Below are 15,395 nucleotides of genomic sequence, written 5' to 3'. Positions count from 1 at the left end.
TGTCACCACAGCACAAAATGGGCTGAGATAGAAACACTGTTTTTACATTTTTCACAAGCTTCTTTCTGTTTCTTCCCCCAGTATTGGGGATTGAACCCAGGACCTTGTACATGCTAGGCAAGTGGTCTACCACTGGACTATACCCCCAGCCCTCTCAGATTTAACATCTGACTTAGTTGAGGACAGCTGGTTTCCAGTGTCTGCTGCATTGACTCTTGCAGTATGTTGTTTTGGTTGAAATAGGTGCAGAAAATCTGGTCTCATACAGATTTGTAGTTGGGAAAGTTTTCAATAACTTTTCAGATAATTGTGTATCTTCTTTGACATTTCACTAAGACTTGATGAGTTAATCCATCTACCCTCCCTCTCTCTCTCCCTCCCTCTCTCTCTCCCTCCCTCCCTTCCTTCCTTTTTTCCTCAAACCCAGGCATGGACCCAGAGCCTCTAGCATTCTAGACAAGTGCTGTAGCACTGAACTATAGCCTCAGCAAAAGGTGTTTTCTTAAATGTCAGTTGCAATTTGTAATGTAAAACTGTATCATTATCCTTTGTTATTTAAAAATACATTGGTCTATTTTGCATGCTAAATGGATATTTGACTCATGCATAATTTTGGAACATATATGCTGGTCATTCAGAAAACTTTGGTGCACTGAGTTATATGCAGCCACATTTTGACAGGTTTTATTACATAATATTTTAAAAATCATTTTTGTTGCTGGGTATGGGTGCATGCCTGTAATCCCAGAAACTGGGGAGAATGAGGCAGGAGGATTGCAGATTCAAGGCCAGCCTCAGCATCTAAGTGAGGTCCTGAGCAATCTTGTGAGACCCTATCTCAAAAAAATAGAAAGAATAGGGAAGGGGCTGGGGTTGTGGCTCAGTGGCAGAGTGCTGGCCTAGCATGTGTGAGGCACTGGGTTGGATCCTCCGCACCACATTAAATAAACAAACAAACAAGCAAATTTAAATTAAAAAAGAAAGACTGGGGATGTAGCTCTGTGGTAAAGTAGCCCTTGGTTTGATCCCCAGTGGGCACCCCTCAAAATAAATTCACCCTTCGGGAGGCTGAGACAGGCGAATCATCAGACTCAGCAACAGCGAGTCACTAAGCAACTCAGTGAGACCCTGTCTCTAAATAAAATACAAAATAGGGCTTGGATGTGGCTCAGTGCTCAAGAGCCCCTGAGTTCAATCCCTAGTACCCACCCCACCTCAAGAAGAAATCATCCTTGTTAATGTTGACACAAACTCATCAGAAAAATCTTTAAATATTGGGAAACAAAGCTTATGGTGATAGAACAGATTTTCCAGAATTCTAATTTTTTACTTAAAAACTCAAATTTTAGGGCTGGGGATAGAGCTCAGTTGGTAGAGTGCTTCCTTGCTTTGCATGCACAAGGTCCTGGGTTCAATCCCCAGTACCACTAAAAAAAAAAAAAAAAAAAAAAAAAAAAACCCTCAATTAATATTTATTTTTTAATTGTAGTTGGACACAATACTTTTATTTTTATTCATTTATTTTTATGTGGTGCTGAGGATCAAACCCAGGGCCTTCCACGTGCTAGGTAAGAGCTCTACCGCTGAGCCACAACCCCAGCCCCCCAAAACCTCAATTTTTATTATTGGCAATAAATACTGTCAGTTGTTTTCCTTCATGTGACATGCACATTTTGTTCATTTTTGAGAAAGTATCTGTCAAATATCCAAATATGAATAACCATAGATTGTCAATTGTTCTTTCTAGTAAAAATAGTGCTGGGCTGGGGTTGTGGCTCAGTGGTAGAATGCTTGCCTAGCACTGGGTTTGATCCTCCGTACCACATAAAAATAAAATAAAGGTATTGTGTCCAGCTACAACTAAAAAAATAAATATTAAAAAAATAGTGCTACCAAAGTTCACATTATATTAAAAGAATTATCTACCATGACCAAATATTATTTTTTTATCCCATATTATCAAATTTGTCCTTGTAATGTATATAGTAATTCTTGGTCTAATACAAAAATGATAATCTCAATGTTGAAAGGGTATTTGGTAAACTTTAACATGTATTCATCAGTTTTTCTGAGATAACTAGGAATAGAAAGATACATTCTTAATATAATAAAGAATAGCCATCTTAAACCAAAAATGAGCATTGAATTTAATTGGAAATACTTTTAGCATTTCTTCTAAAATATGGGAAAGGCAATCATACTATGACCATTATTATGTAATTGCTTTAAATGTTCTAGACAATGCAATAATGTATAAAACATAGATGTATACTACAGAATCATCATTTACACACAATATAAAATTTTAACCTAGAAAATCCCAAAGCATCAACTTTTAAAGAACTTATTTATTAATCATATGTTTGGCAAATATGCTGAACATCCATACTATGACCTATAAACCACTAAAAAATAATTATATGGTCCAGTGTTTAGAATATTTCACTCATGATAGCAGTAGAAAATGTAAATGACTAAGGAATGACCCTAAGAGAAATATAAGAGCCTATGTAAAGAAAATGGAATCTCTACCATGATAGAAAGATATTATTATTTACATAAATTAGCATGTTATGATTGAGTATTTTCAATTTTTATTTTTCATTTTTTTTGGTACTATGGATTGAACCCAGGGGCTCTTAGCCACTGAGCCACATCCCTAGTCCTTTTTGTTTTTTTATTTTAAGATAGAGTCTCGGGCTGGGGATGTGGCTCAAGCGGCAGCGCGCTCGCCTGGCATGCGTGCGGCCTGGGTTCGATCCTCAGCACCACATACCAACAAAGATGTTGTGTCCGCCGAGAACTAAGAAAAAATAAATAAATGTTAAAATTCTCTCTCTCTCTCTCTCCCCCCCCCCCTCACTCACTCTCTCTTAAAAAGAAAAAAAAAAGATAGAGTCTCGCTAAGTTGCTCAGGACCTTGCTAAGTTGCTGAGGCTGGTCCCAAACTTGCAATTCTCCTGCCTCAGCCTTTATAGCCACTGGAATTACAGGTGTGTACAACTGTGCCTGGCTGAACATTTTTGAAATAGCAGGTATTTCAAAATTAATTCAGAACTTTTGTGCAATGTCAGTTAAAATATTAGTGGATTTAGATTTTTAAAAAAGTTATCCTTTAGCATATCTTAAAGAATAAATGGGCAACATTTGCTGACTTAACAACGAATAGGAAATTTACTTCACAAAATTTTTTTTAAAGAAAGAGATAGCTAGAGAGAGAGAGAGAAAGAGAGAGAGAGAGAGAATTTTTAATATTTATTTTTTAGTTTTCGGCGGACACAACCACAACATCTTTGTTTGTATGTGGTGCTGAGGATCGAACCCGGGCCGCCCACATGCCAGGCGAGTGCACTACCTCTTGAGCCATATCCCCAGCCCCCACAAAATGTTATTATGAAAAATTTCACAGAAAATAAATAAATATTGTGCAATGGGTATCTAAAAATTTTTATATTACAAGATGCTAACATTTCTGTTCTTTCTCTATACAGAATAGAAGTTTAAATAAGAATGAATGAACCATGAGGCCTGTTTTAGATTTATATGAGCTGCAGAACCATTTTGTTTTTTTCCTATGAAACATAACTCTTCAAAAAGAATTATCTGTCCTTGCTGTCACAGATATTTTTTGTTTGCATGCACATGCACACACAACTTGTAGACTTAAAACGTGAAGCAAATTCTCATGCTAATAATGTTTCTCTATTTCTTTAGTTTTGCTGTGTGGAGTCAGTGTTATATTATTTGATATGTAGACATTCATAACCATTTGGACTTTATCACAGAATAAAATGATCCTTTAAAAAAATTTTTAAAATAGTGCTCCACAAAAGTGCCCAGTTGAGCTGGCAATGTAAGTAATTGTGTAAGTAATTTGACAACAATCATACTTAGTATGAAGGACTTTATGTATTCTTCCTGTGTCATCACCCTGAATAGTATGTATTTCTTAGTATTGAGATGTAGTTGATGATTTTTTTTTTGCTTCTTCAAGGAATTCTTCAGTGGAATTCAATGTATGAAGTCTTCCTGTGTCATCACCCGGAATAGTATATATTTCTTAGTATTGAGATGTAGTTGATGATTTTTTTTTTTTTTGCTTCTTCAAGGAATTCTTCAGTGGAATTGCCTTTTTCTTTCCAGAAGTAACAGTGAGGAGTTCAACAACTACTATCACATTTTGGGACCACTACCATAACTTGTGCCAAGGTACCAGTAGTTTTACCAATCATTACTTTTGCACCATCAGCACAAATATTAATACCACAGAAAGATAAATAATACCCGAATTGTTTTGCCCTTTCCAACTCCCTTACAGTGTCTTAGGGCTCCAGGAATCCATGAACCATATTTGAGAACCACCCCTCTAGGATGCCAAAGGGAGAATAGAATATATATGTTTTACCAAATCTTATGAAACAGTACTAAATTTCTCCTCAATGTAGAAATTTATACTCTAGCAATTATGGTAATATCTGGCTGTGAATCATAGAGACCTAGAATAATAGGGACTTAAGTAAGGGAAATTTTAGCAATGTTGTCTGTGTGTAAGCATACAGCCTACATCACATGGGCCTTTGGATTGCACAATACCCCACCTGTACCATCTTGTGCATTTATTAATTGCATCTAAAAACATGCAGGTAGCCAGCCCTAGGCTTAGATAATGGCTCTATTTTTGAGGGCTAAATGTCTGATTAAAAACCAAGGATTTGGGATGGAGGTGTAGTTTAGTGCTATTCTGCTTGCCTAGTATGTGCTGGGCCCTGGGTTCAATTCCCAGTACCACACACACACAAAGAAGTATAATAAATGGCATGCTCATTACCACTATTTAGAAAACAACAACAGGGATTCTTGAGCTGGGGGTGTTGCTCAATGGTAGAGCACTTGCTTAGCATGTGTGAGGCCCTGGGTTCTACCCCAGCACCCCATGTACCCCTGCAACTCCAGGGGTTCTCAAACCAGGTACCATGGTATGTGCCTATCATTCCAGCCACTCAGGAGGCTGAGGCAGGAGAATCACTTGAGCCCAGGAGTTTGAGGCTAGCCTGAGCAACATAAAAAGATCTCATCTCTTGGGGCTGGGGATGTGGCTCAAGCGGTAGCGCGCTCGCCTGGCATGAGTGTGGCCTGGGTTCGATCCTCAGCACCACATACAAACAAAGATGTTGTGTCTGCCAAAAAACTGAAAAATAAATATTAAAAAAAATTCTCTCTCTCTCTCTCTCTCTCTCTCTCTCTCTCTCTCTCTCTCTCTCTCTCTCTCTCCCTCTCTCTAAAAAAAAAAAAAAAAAGATCTCATCTCAAAAAAAGAAAAAAGAAAAAAAATTGTGGGGGAATAGGAGAATAAGATTAGGGGACAATCAGGCCAGGCATAATCAGGCCAGCCAAATAAATAAATAAATAATTTAAAAATAATTTTATTTATTTATTTATTACAGGTGACACACACCTGTAATCCCAGCGGCTTGGGAGGCTAAGGCTGAGGCAGGAGGATTGCAAGTTCAAAGCCAGCCTCAGCAACTTAGGCACTTAGCAACTCATCGAAACCCTGTCTCTAATAAAATATTTAAAAAAGGTCTGGAGATGTGGCTTAAAGGTTAAGTACCCCTGGGCTTAATCCCCAGGACACACACACACACACACAAAAAAAAAAAAAAAAAAAAAAAAAGATTAGGAGATAATCAGTTTCTGCTATAGTCTGGCCCTTTGGCTGGCCATTCATGTTTCTCTGTGCTCTGTTAACCTGGAACACACCTACACCTGAGAGAGACCTGTGTGACAGCCCAGCAGTCACAGCCTCCTGTGTGAAACACAGGCCTGTGCACTCTGCATTTACTCCAGCAGGCCCAGGCGCAGACCCAGTTGGCCCAGCGTGCTAGTCAGCTTTCTGTTACTGAGATAATCAACTTTTTTTTTTGTATTGGGGACTGAACCCAAGGGCACTTAACAACTGAGACACATATCCAGTCCTTTTTTAAAAAAATATTTATTTTTTGGGCTGGGGTTGTAGCTCAGCGGTAGAGTGCTCACCTAGCATGCGTGAGGCACTGGGTTCGATCCTCAGCACCACATAAAAATAAAATAAAGGTATTTGTGTTCACTTACAACTAAAAAATAAATACTTAAAAAATGTTTACTTTTTAGTTATATTCAAACACAATACCTTTATTTTATTTATGTATTTATTTTTATGTGGTGCTGAGGATCGAACCCAGGGCTTCGCATGTGCTAGGTAAGTGCTCTACTGCTGAGCCACAACCCCGCCCCACCTTTTCGTTTTTTGAGACAGGGTCTTGCTAAGTTACTTAGGACCTTCTTCAATTGTTGAGACTGGCTTTGAACTTGCCAGCCTCCCGAGTCGCTGGGATTGCAGGCGTACAACACCATACCTGGCGACATAGTCAACTTATACAGAGAAGAGGGTTATTCTGGCTCATGGTGGCAGAGCCTGCAGTGGCAGTTGGTTGGCCCCATTGTCTGTGGGCCTGTGGCAAGGCCACACTCTGTGGCAGTGTGCATGGTGGAGCAATACTGATCACCTCACTGGGACACAGAGGAGATCGGGACCCTGCAGTTGCCCTGGAGGGCACACCCCAGTGACCTAAGACCTCCCCAGGGCCTACCTCTTAAAGTTCCCATTGCCTCCCAATGTCACCAACCTGGGGACTAAGCCTGTAACACATGGCCTTTGGGGACACTTCAGGTCAAAACCATAGCATCCAGGGACTTATACATGAGAAGATAGGTCATTTGTCACCAACATTCCCAATGTATACTAGTGTATAAATCCAGTGACTTATAAACTAAAAAATATTTCAGGTGTCCCAGACAGAAGAGAATAAACACAGTAAGAGCCCATGTTTAGAGGAGGCAGCTGTCCCTTGACCGCTCTTCTCAGGTGTGAGTGACCAAGACTCACTCCTGATGGGTTACAGGATTCCTGAGGCAGCTCCTGGCTCCGTCCTCTGGGCTGCTGACTTTGGCCTCAGGCTTCTAGTCCGCATAGTCCCGACTAAGGAGGTGAACACTGAAGAGCTGCACTGGACCGGGGGAAGCTGGCTGGGAGCCAAGGCTGCAGTTCCTTTGGAGATGCTGGTGTGTCCCTGTTCTCAGTGTTCCTTAGCAGCGCATCTTGGCTTCACAGCATGAGTTGGGAGGGTTCTTACCCTTGCTTTCCAAATGCCTGTGTAGGATTGGTATTCTCTATCTCTTCAGTGCTTACTAGAATTCGCCAGTGAGGAAATCTGGGTGTGGAGTGTTTATGATAGGGAATTTACTTTTTAAAATAGCTTCAGGGTCAAACAGATTTTTCTGTTTCTTGTTTCAATTTTGGTAATTTGTGTTGTTCAAGGAATTTGTTCATTTAATCTAAGTTGTCAAATTTATTGGCATAAGGTTGTTCATAATATTTTTAATATCCTTTTCTTTTTGGTTATACATGACAGTAGAGTATATTTTGACATATTTATCCAAACATGGAGTACATCTAATTTTTATGGTACATGATATGGAAATTCACTGTAGTATTCATATATGTACATAGGAAGGTTATGTCAGATTTATTCCACTTCCTTTCCTATTCCTGTCTCTTTTTAATATTTGTTTAATCTCTAATGATATTCTTGCTTTTATTTATGATCCTAGTAATTTATGTCTTTTTTACTTTTTTTCTTAATTAATCTTGCTAGAGGTTTATCAATTTTATTGATATTTTTCTTTTTAATTTTTTTGTAGTTGTAGATGGATATAATAACTTTATTTTATTTATTTACCTTTATGTGGTGCTAAGGATTGAACCCAGGGCCTTACATATGCTAGGCAAGTGCTCTACCATTGAGCTACAACCCCAGCCCCTTATTGATATTTTTCAAAGAACCAGCTCTTTGTGTTATTGATTTTTCTCAGTTATGTCTGTTTTCTATTTCATCAATTCTTTTTTTAGAATATTTTTTAGATGTTGATGGATCTTTATTTTATTCATTTATTTATATGTGGTGCTTAGAATCAAACCCAGTGCCTTGCACATGCTAAGCAAGCGCTCTACCACTGAACTATAACCCCAGCCCCTCATCAATTATTATTCTTTCTCTTTCCTGCCTTACTTTTAGCCTACCTTTAGTTTTACATTTGAAGTTCATTTTTCAAAATAGCTTATTATTGGGGCTGGAGATGTGGCTCAAGCGGTAGCGCGCTCGCCTGGCATGCGTGCGGCCCGGGTTCGATCCTCCAGCACCACATACAGACAAAGATGTTGTGTCCGCCAAATACTAAAAAATAAATATTAAAAAAATAGCTTATTATTATATCTTGCTTTTCAAATATTGTCAGTCTTTTAAATGTTTTAGATTTAATTTCATTAAATTTCTATTTAATAAAATCATTGACATTATTGGACATAAATTTACTATCTCACTAATCTCACTATTTGTTTTATATTTGTCCAATCTTACTTTGTTCCATTTCTTTCTTTTGGATTAATCACATTTTGTGTGTGTGTGTGTGTGTGTGTGTGTGTTTCTTGTTTTGTACCAAGAGTTGAACCCAGGGATGCTTAACACTGAGCCACATCCCCAACCCTTTTTAAATTTATTTATTTATTCATTTTGAGATAGGGTCTCACTAAGTTGCTGAGGCTGGCCTTGAACTTATGATCCTTCTGCCTCAGCCCCCCCAGCTGCTGGGATTACAGGTGTGCACCACCACACCTAGCAAGTGTGTTCTGGTATTCCATTTTATCTCCACTCTTATTAGTTTTTTCCCCTATGATTTTTAAAGTGTTTCCTCTGGTTTTGTAAAATCTACTTTTAACTCATTGTCGTCTACCCTCAAATAATACTGTGCTCTCTCATGTAGTGTTAGAAACAAACAACAGGATATTTCCATTTCTCCCTCCCTCCTTTTTACTAGTAATGTTGTGTTATGTTTTACTTATATGCATGCTATAAAGCCCACAAATAAGTTTTCAAGTTTATATGGTCAATTTATGTTTTAAAATTTAAACATGAGAAAGCTATTTTTGGGTTACCCTGAGGCTTCTTTAACCTCAGGCCCCCTGCAGGGGTGTACTCTCATCCTTGTATTGTGGTTATGGTAGCAAGAAATTCTCTCAGATCCTGACTGTCTAAAGTTGTCTTTGCCAGATGCAGTGATGCATGTTGGAAGGCAGAGGCAGGAGGATCACAAGTTCAAGGCCAGCCTCAGCAACTTAGTAAGACCCTACCTCAAAAAAAAAAAAAATGTAGGGCTGGGATTGTGACTCAGTGGTAGAGTGCTTGCCTAGCATGTGTGAAGTGCTGGGTTCGATCCTCAGCACCACATATACATAAATAAAGGTCCATTGACAACTTAAAAACATTTTTTTTAAAGAGAGAGTGAGAGAGAGAGGGGGACAGAGAGAGAATTTTAACATTTATTTATTTTTTCTTAGTTCTCGGGGGACACAACATCTTCGGTTTTTTTTTTGTATGTGGTGCTGAGGATCGAACCCGGGCCGCACGCATGCCAGGTGTGCGCGATACCGCTTGAGACACATCCCCAGCCCAACTTAAAAACATTTTAAAAAGTTGTAAAAAAGGCTGGGGATGTACCTCAGTGGAGGTGCATTCCTCCATTTAATCCCCAGTACCCAAAGTAAAAAATTAATAAAGTTGTCTTTATTTCATCTTCAGTTTTGGAGGATATTTTCACTGCACGTAGAATACCAACTTAATTATCATGTGCTTTGGTGTGGTTTGTGTTTATCCTGGGTTTTGTTGAGTGTTTTGGATCTGTGAGCACATAGTAGTTAATAATTTGGGGGGACATGTTTAACCATTATTTATTTATTTTTAAAATAATTTTCTAGCTGTAGATGGACACAATACGTTTATTTATTTATTTATTTTTATGTAGTGTTGAGGGTCGGCCCAGTGCCTCAAGTGTTAGGTAAGTACTCTACCACTGAGCTAGAACTCCAGCCTCCATTATTTCTTCAAATACTTCTTTCTTCTTGTTTTTTGCTTGACATGGTTCCAAAGGTAAGGATTTATTAATTTTTTTCAGTCATTTTTTTTCTGCTTCAGTTTGGCTAGTTCTTATTTCTGTTTTCAAGTTCACTGATTTTTTTTCCTCTGTTTCTATTGATCCTATCCACTAATTTTAAAAAAATTTTTTTTTAGTTGTAGATGGACACAATATCTTTATTTTATTCTTTATTTTTATGTGGTGCCAGGGATTGAGCCCAGTGCCTCACACATGCTAGACAAGTACTCTACCACTGAGCCACAACCCCAGCCCCAGTCCCATCCAGTGAATTTTTAATTTCATCTACTACAGTTTTATCTCTCAAAATTCCTCTCGTTTCTTCTTTATATCTTCCAATTTTTTGTTCATTATGTTCATGTTTCCTTTAAATCTATGAATACATTTATAATAGCTGTTCTAAAGTCCATATCTGTTTGTTTCATCATTTCTGCCTTTTCTGAATCTGTTTTTTATTTGTTCTAATTAGTTATACATGACAGTAGAATACATTTTGACACTTTGTACACAATTGGAGAATCTGAGTCTGTTTTGACTGATTTTTTTGAGTTCAGCTTTGCAGGTCTGTTTTTTTTTTTTTAATCAAATGCAGAATGGTGTGGATGTTACATTGTTAAGGGCCTGGATTTTGTTATTCTTCTTTAAAGAGTTGTTGGATTCATGTTGAAATCCTGACCCCCAATGTGCTGGTATTGGGAGGTGCAGCCTGTGGGAAGTGATTAGACCATGAGGGGAGAGCCCTTAGGAGAGATGAGAACTTTGTTACTACAGCCCTGGGAAACCACGCACAAGCCTTCAAGATGTGGATCACAGAGACCAACCACAGAGCCTGCTGGGAGGAAATGGGGTCGGAGAAGCTGAGTGAACCTTAGGCAGGACGAAGTAGGAAAATAAATTCACACGGAGACACACCTGATTCTCCACAAATGCTGGACACTTGGATGGGTTGAGCCCTCAGTGCAAAAATGAATTAAGACAAGCTGTCCTTCAGGGACTGAAGGATAGGATATCAACTCTTTCAAATTTAGGGCAAAGTGAAGTATGTGGAGGACAGATGTGGAGAATGACAAGCTGTCAACCTTACCCAGGTTGACAGCTCACATTAGCAGAGTGGTCCCAGACCTTTCAGTGGAGCATTTAACAGAGTGATCTCTGGTTAACAGTGCCTGGAGGTGGCTAGTGGAAGTGATTTACGTGTTAAAATCTAACTTTCAATGCAATAATTTTAAGAGGTGAGGCTTGTAGGAGGTGCCCCCCGCTCAGGGAGAGCCCTGATAGTTGGGGATAACTGTCATGAAAGAGGCTGGAGGGAGCCTGTCTGGCCTTCCGCCATGTGAGAACACAGAAGATCCATCCTTGAGGAATGGGCCCTCACCAAAACACTGAATCTGCCGGCACCTTGATTTAGAACTTATCAGCCATTTAGACCTGTGAGCAATGTATTTCTATTGTTTATAAATCACCCAGTGTAAGGGTATTTTGTTAAAGCAGCCTGAACTCTCATCTTCTCTCGATGGGCCCTACCTTCTTCCTGGCCTTAGATTTTGCTATAAACAACTCTCAGTTTAAAAGGCAACTAAAAAGCAAGGTAATTAGGTATCCTGAGAGCAAGCCAGCAGTGACTGTGGGTAGGACATTCCAGATAATGAAGTCATCAGATAGGATTATGAAATGCCTGTTTAATAGAATTAATACTAAAAGCCAAGGTTGAAAATAGGTGCAGAAACTAAGAAACTATAAAGAACAATCAAATCATATGCAAAGAATTGAATGGAAACTGTAGAAGAAAGTCCTTGATTTTGTTGAAATTTTAGTCAAATTTTTAATTTTTTTGGGGGGGGTGTTTTACTTATTTACTTATGTATTTAATGTGGTGCTGAGGATCGAACCCAGTGCCTCCCATGTGCTAGGCTATCACTCTACCATTGGGGGGATTTTAAATACAATGAAATTAAAAACTCAGTATATAGAAAATTAGTGAGCTAAAAGATAAATGTGGGTAAAGTATCTAGAATACTACCTGAAAGGATACAGATGTGGAAAACATGAACAGGAGGTTAGCAGGCATGGAGGCTAGTGCCAGGAGAGAATGAATGGGTAGAGGAGATATTGAAAGAGATGAGGACTTGGATCTGCACATGATGAAAGAGGGATTCATGTAGGTTATCCCAGTGAACCTTAGGCAGGACGAAGTAGGAAAATAAATTCACACTGAGACACACCTGACTGCAACTTGGGAACACAGAAGACCAAGAAGTTCTACTTACAGCTAGAGAGGGAGAGAAGTGCCCATCAAGGGTGCCTGAGCTGAGGAGGACAGCAAGTAAGGCTCAAGGTCATGGTGGACACTAACTATTTGATGTGGGAGGCCATCCTCACACGTCATTTGAGTTACCTCCCTGGGTTGGCGAGAGGCACTTAGACACATCTTTGTGTCCAGAGCTTTCCCCACCCTTCTTAGGTCCGAAGGCTTGTCCATGTGGAGGCGTGTCTGGCCACTATCCTGAAGACGATAAGACCCAATCATCACACCTGACCTTGGGACACTGCCCCCCTTAATCTTCATTGGATGGGATTTTCCCCAGAATTTTCTGTTCCCCAATAAAAGTCCACTCCCTGGCTTGTTCTCTCTCTCTCTCTCTCTCACTAGCCTCTTCAGTAAACCTCACTACCATAATAGGTGGCTGGAGGCTGGAGCTAGGAGAAGCCGTCCTGGAGCTGGTTTAAAGGTAATTAGAGTCTGTCTCTTTAATTCAAACTCCCTAAGGATTGCTCACGTACTGAACCTTCATTTATGAAGCCTGTGCTGGCCTCGGGCTAAAATCTGACCCAAAATTCTCTTCTCTTTTCTCTCCTACTCACACGGTTCTGGAGGCCAGAAGTCTGAGTTCAGGGAATCATCAAGGGCTGGTTTCTTTGGGGCCTCTCTCCTTGGCTTGCGAACAGCTCTCTCTTCTTGTTTTCATGTGGTCATCCCTTATGTGTGTCTGTGTCCAGATTTCCTCCTCTGCCCTTCTGGAGCTCATGTGCTAATGAGTATAGACAGACAGTAACAGGCTGCTCCTAGAGGACATGTCAGGGAAATGGTCTAAGGGATTGAAGAGCTAGTGCAAGGGCCCTGAGGTGGGAACATGCCTGTTCTGTACAAAGAGTGGGTCAGGCAGGGAGAGAGTCAGAGAGTGCAGACCTTACCTAGAATTGTACATCCAGTAAAAGCTTTTCAGGAATCAGAACAAAATACATTTTCAGACAACCTGAAAGAATTTACCACCCAGAGATTCGTGTTACCGAAAATTCTAGGAGGTGTACTCTAAGCAAGAAAAAAAGATATCCCAGAAAGGGCTGACATGCAAAAAGGAATGAAGACTAGAGAGAGGTGAACATTTAAATAAATTTACGTGATCCTGCAATCTGCATTTGGGGTAAAATTGGGAGTTCATAACCCACTTCAATCTAATGTATGAACTATGATATGTCAAGAGCTTTGTAATGTTGTGAACAACCAATAAAAATAAATAAATAAATAAATAAATTTAAGTACATACTGTTTAAAGCAACAATAACAGTTCTTGTAGGTCTGAAAAAATTAAAATGTAAAAATAGAATTTAAGTTAGGACTGAAGTAAACAAAGTTGAAGTCTCTTAGGCTCTGTTCAGGATGAACCAGCCCAATTCATTTAAGGCTCTGACCGTGGCCAACAGAGGGTCCACTTCTCTGGAGCAGTGTCTGAGAAGGGGATGCAGGCACAAGCACAGCCTACTTGGAGCGCAGGAGCCTGGGTGGTTGGAGTGTGGCTGGGCCAGGATGTTGGGGGAGGGCAGAGGAGCCTCTTCCTAGCTACCTGGTCACTGTTACCTCACCTGTGGTCTCCACGGGTCCTGCCTAGAGCCTGGACATTGATCTGGGAGATAATGCTTGGTAAAAGCAGCTTTTGTTAACCAAAGAAGGTAATTATGCTAGAGTCCTCAGATGACAAGATTGTGAGTAGAAAGCTGGGGTAAGTCTCCACTCAGGGCCTCCTGTTCCCATCAGGAGTCTCTCCATTGCATCAGGCAGCACACTGTCACCACCACCATCTTCAGGACATCTCTTAGGAGGACCTGGGGAAATATGAGGAGCCATGCTCAGCACTGATAAGTCCTGGGATTTGTTGCATGTATCACAGTAAATGGGAAAGTCTCTGGACTCTCAGAAGTACCTTTGCCGGTGCAGTCCCCTTTAAAGCTGTGACACTGGAGCAGTGTGAAGACTGTGTAAATGTCTGCTCTGTGTTCAGTGAAACTGACTCTGGGCATGTAATTTGTGTGAAGGAATCTAATAAAACATGGAGCTTTCAGACACTCCTCCTCACCCAATAGTAGCAATTCCTTTAAAAATTTCAACTCTGCCAGGTGCAGTGGCACATACCTGTAACCCAGTGGTTTGGGAGATCAAGGCAGGAGAATTGCAAAACAACAATAACAACAACAGCAAAAACCTCAACTCTGATTTTTTTGTCATAATGCTCTTCTGCACTGGTGGAAATCTATTTTCTGAAATGTATAATTATTTGTAAGATTTATTTCTTAAAACCATATAAATTATTTTTAAGTACCATTTCCTTTAAGGCAAAACAGTATTGTAACCCATGACTTTGGATTTCTTATGCAAACAGATATGAGAATACGCCATTTACTTAACACCAGATCATGAGAATCTAGAAAAGAAGTTGATGCAAGAGAGAGGATCAGTTTCAAGGAGGGACTTGGGTAGGCAATGAGAGCTGTGGGAGGATCAATGGAATGGAGATTTGTGGTCATCTCATAGCCCTGACTCCTTCCAGTGAGAGGCGGCTCTAAGATTCCACTAACCGCATTGGCTGGGGCTGCTCTGACCAATAGGTATGGCAGAGGCAATACCACAAGCTAGGTCAGAGAGGAATGCCACTTCCACCTGGCCCTCAACTACCCCAGAACACCCTGATGGAGAGGCTGCTGGAGCCCTCACTAAGCACCCTGTAGACACTCAGCATCAGCGGTCAACCACACGGGCAGGCCGTCTTGGATACCCAGCCCAGCTCGGACTGTACCCAAACCTCAGGAGAGATCCAGGAAAGAACTCCCAGCAGAAATATCCCAGAACTTCAGATCTCAGAATAAATCAGTTGTTTTAATCCATTAAATTTGATGATAATTTGTTACATAGCAATGGTAGCTGACAGTCTTATATAGTCAAAGAATGGCTATATTGAAATATAGCAAGAGGTCAAGAAAAACAGGAGGTCATGGTGAGAGAACTGGATGTTTAAAAGCAAGATTTGGGAGGTGGTCAAGTTGTTGGTCATGACAAAATCCCAATCAAAATAACTCTTAGCATTTTTATTACATAT

The 15,395-nt window shown here is 40.0% G+C and overlaps 2 long non-coding RNA genes across 4 annotated transcripts in view; one reads left to right on the top strand and one right to left on the bottom strand.

Annotated features, from left to right (window-relative positions):
* Positions 1-1,979, bottom strand: part of LOC120886862 (uncharacterized) — a 9,582-nt gene extending 7,603 nt beyond the window's left edge. The window contains exon 1 of the long non-coding RNA XR_005729993.2: positions 1-1,979. This exon is cut by the window's left edge and continues 531 nt beyond it. This is a non-coding gene — a long non-coding RNA (uncharacterized LOC120886862).
* Positions 1-15,395, top strand: part of LOC120886860 (uncharacterized) — a 29,386-nt gene that overhangs the window by 11,560 nt on the left and 2,431 nt on the right. The window contains exons 2-3 of one of the 3 annotated variants that reach the window (XR_013440104.1): positions 4,110-4,209; positions 12,677-12,755. This is a non-coding gene — a long non-coding RNA (uncharacterized LOC120886860). The other 2 variants (XR_013440103.1, XR_005729992.2) reach the window with 2 other exon arrangements.

This window comes from Ictidomys tridecemlineatus, chromosome 6 (genome assembly GCF_052094955.1).
Source record: "Ictidomys tridecemlineatus isolate mIctTri1 chromosome 6, mIctTri1.hap1, whole genome shotgun sequence".
In the NCBI taxonomy this organism is placed as follows: Eukaryota; Metazoa; Chordata; class Mammalia; order Rodentia; family Sciuridae; genus Ictidomys; species Ictidomys tridecemlineatus.
This window is presented reverse-complemented; position numbering and strand designations above follow the sequence as displayed.